At 39.1% G+C, this 6,785-nt stretch overlaps 1 protein-coding gene across 2 annotated transcripts in view; it reads right to left on the bottom strand.

Moving 5' to 3' along the window:
* LOC118478282 overlaps nucleotides 1-4,344 on the bottom strand; it is a 37,020-nt gene extending 32,676 nt beyond the window's left edge. For both annotated transcript variants that reach the window (XR_004858935.1, XM_035971564.1), the window contains exon 1: nucleotides 4,171-4,344. The gene's annotated coding sequence lies outside the window, so the exon portion shown is untranslated. The remainder of the gene's footprint in view (nucleotides 1-4,170) is intronic.
* Between the last annotated feature and the right edge of the window lie 2,441 nt (nucleotides 4,345-6,785).

Here is a 6,785-nt window from a genome sequence, read left to right on the forward strand (position 1 = left end):
CCCCCCCCAACCACCCATGCTCCATTTATGTAATAGATACATGTACAAGGTCAGAGGATACATACTGTAGGAGCACTCTTATTCAACAAAAATGTGCATTTTTAAAACCTGTAGTCAATAGAGATATTGAATTGGTGGCCACTAGAGCATGCCCCTGCCAAAAACGTACCAGCCAGTTGCATCCTTAAGCATCACTTAACCTAGGCACAACACTGCACAAACGTGGAAAAGTCTGCATATAGATACAGTGGCGGAGTCTGTTTATACCGAAATCTGAGCGAGAGCCAGAATTTTGGTTTAAAGAGGTCGCTCAAGTAGAAGAAAAGAAAATGGGATTTTCTTTTCTTTCGCTTTATCACTGTTTTTAGATTAACCGTATTCAGTGGGAGCCAATTTCACTTTATTTGAAAATTTGCTGTTTGAAAGTGAAAGGAATAAAGGGTGCAACATTGTCGTTTCTGTTTTTATATTAATAAGATGAATATTTGGAATAATTTTCTTTAGTCAGAACACAACGTTTCATGTTATTGTTGTATGTTGTACTGTATTGTAAAGCGCTCAGTCCTGTGTACTTTATTCGGGGTTGAGCGCTATACAAATAAATGTCATTTATCATTATTATTTATTATTATATTGTGTATATATGAATGATGATAAACAGTAGTACATGTATAAAATAATGTAAAATCTAAGTTTCTATAAGGGTAGATAAAGTCAACTACCATCTAAAAATGTAACGATAATGCGGCACCATAGCCAACGCTGGGGAGAGATGTTATTTGGTACCAAAAAGAAACCCACGTCCAGTAGGAGAAATAGGAAGTCTTTGTTATTCAAGTAAAAGTAACTTTTCAAAAGTGTTAACTAAAAGTGAAAGTAAAATAAGTCACAACAGTAACTTTCAGATATGATTAATTTGATTAAATGACAAATAGAGACCTTTTGAGTTTGAGTTTGGTGAAGTTTTACAGCGCTCGCAATTGCATAAGATTTTAGGTTTTTTTTACTTAAAAAGGCAGAGATAAGCTCTCGTACTCTAAGAGGCAAAGCCTATGTTCTAAATGAGTACATTTTCTTTGTATATTACAGTCTGCATAGATCATACCCCAGGCAGAAAAACAAAAATAGAAAGCACCAGCAACACAATACATTTTATACAGAATGTGTAATTTCTTCAAGTCCTGTGTATACTATGTGATGACAGACTGAATGCATTATTATTAATACAGCCCAAAACTTCAATAAAAATAAGCGCACACAAATGTACGGGAGGATTTCCATAACAAGCCACCACTATGAAACAGAGTAGAATAGAGGGTTCGGGTTCGGGTTAGGGATTGGGGTAGGGGTAGGGATAGGGGTAGCGGTAGCGTTAGGGTTCGGGTTCGGGTTCGGGTTCGGGTTCGGGTTCGGGGTAGGGTCAGGAGTTGGATCAGGGTTAGGGTTAAGTCTCTTTCTTTACTGTGTTTGTTGGGGTGGTTGCTCGTTATGGAAGTTCTTCCCAAATATACACACAAGCACACAATCTTATCTTTCCAGTCTATCTCTCTTTCCTTCTGAAGTTTTTTTAAAGTTTTAGTAAGAGTTTTCGGCACTTGCAACACAATAAGGTTGTATAAGTGCCGAAGATTTGAGGTGTTTTAATTTCAGTAAGAGTTTTACGGTGCTTGCAACACAATTAGGTCATATAAGTGCTGAAGAATAGATTATGCGTTACAAGAGAGTAACATACACAAAAAAGGAGGGGAGATAAGGACGACAGACGTTTGAAAGGAAAGAAGGAGCAAACCACACCAAAGCACCCGCCAACCACCCACAATTAGAGGTGTTACAAGAGAGAAACAAACACAAAATAGGAGGGGAGATAAGGACGATAGATGTTTGATAGGAAAGAAGGAGCAAACCACACCAGAGCACCCACCAACCACCCCCTCTTTCCTATGTGTGTTAAAGACAAACAGTCATTAGCACTTGCACACACATAAACATCTCCAGAACCCCCACACACACACACACATCACGCAGCAGCTGGAGATGCTCCTGGCTCGAGATTAACATCTGCAACAGGTGCAACACAACTTTCTAGTTTGCAACACTCATGAGCTGGTGATAGAGGTATGAAAAGCTTGTAACATCTACTTCCATCCAACACGGTTAAAATCCCTTTGCCAACAACCTAATGGGAGTCTTAGAGAGAATTTTGTGTTAACGTTTTTCTAAGGATAAGCGGGCTAACTCAGAATTCCGGGTTTCCAGAAATCTTGACCAACATCAAAAATGGGCATTGCCCTACCTATAGGAGAAGTTTGGTGTCATTGGGGTGTATATTTGTTTGGTTATAGAGGAAACTCTCCTTGTCTTTAAAAGAAACTGAACAAGGGGCAAAAACTTTACCTTTGATTTTCTCAAAACAGTATATTTTGGGATAGCCCCCTTGTGCTTAAAAGCGGCCATATGCTGGGCTTCTCTGTCCTTCACAGAAAAAAATTACAAATGGACACGAGTTAGAAAAAATACAATATTCCCTTACAATTCTCTTATATATCATGTTACCTGCTTTTATTAAGTGTTGAAAATGTATAAATAAGGAATTTTTGTTTTATTCATTATATCTTTACGTTACCATACGCACAGAAGAGCAACAAACATCAGAGACATAAGGAGAGACAGGAAAAAAAATAATAGAGGAACCCCGTACTAGCAGGAACAAGTAATATTTATATAAAATCAAATAAGGTTGGCAGCAGTGGGTCCCCCCCCCCATCCAGTAGTCGCAAAACAAGGCATGAAAGAACTTTAATAACCAACAGTTCGATTTCCAGTTTAAAACACAGAATCCTCATAGCAGCAATGGAATTAGCTCGTCTTGCTTGTGCTGTGGAATCTTCTTTCAGCATAATGTAACAGAATTGCTTCCTTTTATACGCGTATAAATAAAATAATCGATATATTAGTTACGATAAAAAGACAAACAAATATCTATAAGCCTGTGAAGCGGGCATAAAAAAGCAAGCAGATTAGAGAGGCCAAAAATTCGATTTTTTCCTCAACAACTAGACTAGATTCTAGTATAATCTAAATAAACAGTTGTAGAAAAATGGCAAACTGGGAGGCCGAATCAACGTCAACTCAAGAAAGAGACAAGGGGAAAATAATCGTCTTGCTCTGTCTTTCCAGTCCAGCTTTCTCTTAAAGACCGGATATTTCATAAACGCCAATCTGAAGTATCTCTGTGCCCATATGATGGAATACACCTCTAAAGTCCCAATTTTAAAGGTAGTGCGTCTTATGTGTCAAATGTTGCTAGATCAATCTCTAAGATTATTTCAACACATTTCAATGGAGAATTAATTACAAAATCATAACTTGCATGAGAAACCCAATACACCAGATTAACATTATAATGTATGACGACACTTTCTCTCACACACATTTGAATCATTGTCTCTGCCTTTGTACTTTGTCTTTTTCGTCCTATTACTAAAGGTAAAAAAAGCAGAGCAAAACGTTCCCCATTTGCACTACAGTGAACTCTTCCCAAAAATAACCGTCTCTCAGTAGTGATGAGTGATGTAAACAGTAAACCCTGTCAAAATTCCATACTCAACCCTTCCAAATCCCAAATCTCAAACTGAACCCAATCCCAAAACTACTTGAACCCAATCCCAAAACTACTGAACCCAGTCCGAAAACTGTTAAATCTATCTTGTATAATGCTCAAACTTAACACTGCTGCGTTTTCTACCAGAGGCTGTAGGCCTAGTGGAGTGAGTTAGATGATACACGTGAAAGCGCACGTCCCCCTATTTTTGACTTTCAGCTCCTCGTGCGTGCTTGCAAGCGTTCTATCATGTCCTTGGATCTCTATCAGCAACGAGTTCGTTCGCATCATGAAACAAAATTTAAAAGTCAATGACGCACTGCACCAGTGCAGAATGGGACACAACAGGTCATCATAAGGACCATGATGAGGTGGGGTCAACGAGGACAGCAAGAGAGTCGACGAGATAGATAACAGCAGAAGACGAGAGTCACCGGGGGTTGTGAAGCGAAACACCGGGTCGTGTTTGAGAGTTATTTTGTTTGATTGCGGCTTTCCCGTGGCAACATCAACAAGAACAAGTAATCGACAGAAACAAACGTAGCGGCGCATAAATCAATCCCACTTACCTCTTGATTTGCTGACTGAAGTGTGATGTCGATACGACTTAGGCCTAGAGTGTTGCGTAAGATTTGATAGTTTGCTGAGAGCTGAGCGGCCTTTTCCAAATTTTGATTGCACGAGAAATGCGCCCAAGGCAGACCGAGTAACGAGAAAGAACACTGGTGAGTCACGTGACACACTCGTCCTGGGGGGGGGGGGGGGGGGGGAGACGTTAGTTACGAAACGTGCAACGAAAGCTCAGCTGAGATAGGGAGTCAAAAGAGTTTTAAACTTTACGTTGCCCATACAACAATATTTCTCCCTCAAATTCAAAACCCTTTCCTGCCAAAGCGCCGTAGAATTAGCTACTATTACTTAAATAATCAGCAATTCATTTTGCGAACCAAACGCAGTACGACCAGACCGGTCAGTCCAGGTCAGTCGATAAATTATAAATAACGGCCTAGGGGATGCTACTCTGGTTTTATCAATTTACCTCGAAACGTGTGAGCTTGAATGCCTTACTCCCCCTTAATTAAATTTTAGGTGTGAGGGCCCGGTTACCGTACGCGTAATTATTGTACAAAAACAGGACGATCTATCGATCATACGATAAATCGTTAGGTGTAACCACAGAATTGTACAAAATTTGGACGTTTGGACAATGGCTTGAAGACTCAGTCAAGAAATCAAGAAGCACGAGACACTTTTGAGCCTGATAAATTAAAGCACGGCCCAATAAACCCCAGTCTTTTATTTTTCAATAAAAATAAGCGTGTTATTGTGGCTCATTTCGAACAATGCCATGTAAACCAAAACAAAAGTGTTCTCTCTCCCAATTCTAGTGTCTCACGTGACACCAAGATTTGATGACCACAATGGTCATCATGGCAGTATGTGTTTGTCCCATTAGACTCCTCGGTATGAAATCTTTGTCTTGCAATATAATATTATTATTATGGGAACATTGTTACAATACCATTTTCACACTTAAACAATTAGTTTCAAAGTAGCAGGTATGTTTGATTTTATTGTTTGAAATGGACATTCTATGGCTCCTGCAAATAACATTTCACTGTTTTTTGTTTTGCAGCGCTACGTGTTCGGCAGCCTAAGCCATCGACACCACCCCCCACTGACAGTGACAAAAGCTTTAAAAATGCAGGCGGTACACTTTAGTTTTCATGGATCTGACCCCTGCGCTATCTTGTATGCACCTGTTTTCCGGCACATACAAAAAATCGTATCCCCGACTAGTTTTCTATTTTCGTGACAATATTAAATGCTTGTGTGTCATATTGTGTGTTTGTTTATAAATTCTTTTTATCTTTAATAAAAAGTGCTTGTATGACTATCAGACTTGTTTAGTTATTATACTGGCTGTTGTTCTTTGTGTGGTTACTTTTGTTGTCATTATAGTTGTGTCACGTGAGACACAGTTGTGAAGAATCATCAAGTCTGTTACGATGTTGGATTGGAATGGGGAAACTGCTCTTTTGCTTAAGCGTGTACAAACCAGATCAAGTATGAATGACAAAATAGGAACAGATAGCAATATTGACAAAATCTATACGGTGTCTCATGTGACTGACGAACATGCACACCCAAACCCAATAAAATTGTTGAGTTTTCAGTAAACTTGGCATTTGTTAGTTGATTAAACATATAATCTATAATTAATCTCAGGCAAGAAAAACATCTGTATACATGCTCAAATTTTCTTTTGGGGGGAAACTACTGTGTCATCTGTCACACGAGACACTGTCTAGAAAGTCAAGCATTTGATTGTTTCTCGCTAAAGGCAGAAAAAAAAACTATCCCAAAACTTGTCAGTTCTGGTGGAGCACACATTTGTCTTGTAAACAGAAGCAATGTTGGTGCTGAATAGGCCAATCTAAAAAATGGAAACATTTTGGGCACCTTTTGACCTGGGCTCATATAATATTCGGAATCAACGTCTCAAAATAAGCAGAGTAGGTCGCTGGGAACGTGATTTGATGCGAAATTATTTAAATTTAGTAACTTTATTATGTAATTGATCGTCAATGTGAAGTGCATCAAGGTCACTCGGTGCGTTGCACATTTGCAGTCAAGTCAAAGCTTCTCTTTCTACACACAGCACGGTACAGTATGGCCACCCTTTTCTAAAGACACTGTTCTGCTATATCAAAAATGTACAGAGGAGGGGGTGGGGCTCTCGTGATATACAGGTACAATGTTCGCCTTTCATTCATTAGGTCCCGAGCTCGAAACCTTCACATAGAGTGCAGGCAGTTCGCTGTCGTCGCAAAGAGACATGGTGGCTTTATGACGAGGAATCTCCTCGATCGAAAGAAAACGGGACGATAGATTGGAACGTGTAAACAGACAACACAGTTCGATAAAAAGGGACAGTCCTCGTATACGACGAATCTGATACATTTAATCGTTGCGTGTAAACGGGGCTTACTGAATTTGAAGTCATTCTTATAGCTTGATCACTTTTATCTGACCACAGTTTAAAGAAGATAAAATTTAATTGCTTTGTTTAACATTTTAAGATCTTTGTGTATGGGTCTAAAAGTTGGATGACCAACAGAATCTAAAAACCTGTTCATAAAGTAGGTCTCTGCAAACAAAGGTTCCGACACGTTTTATTTGA

Source organism: Aplysia californica, unplaced genomic scaffold, assembly GCF_000002075.1.
Source record: "Aplysia californica isolate F4 #8 unplaced genomic scaffold, AplCal3.0 scaffold00462, whole genome shotgun sequence".
Lineage (NCBI taxonomy): Eukaryota > Metazoa > Mollusca > Gastropoda > Aplysiida > Aplysiidae > Aplysia > Aplysia californica.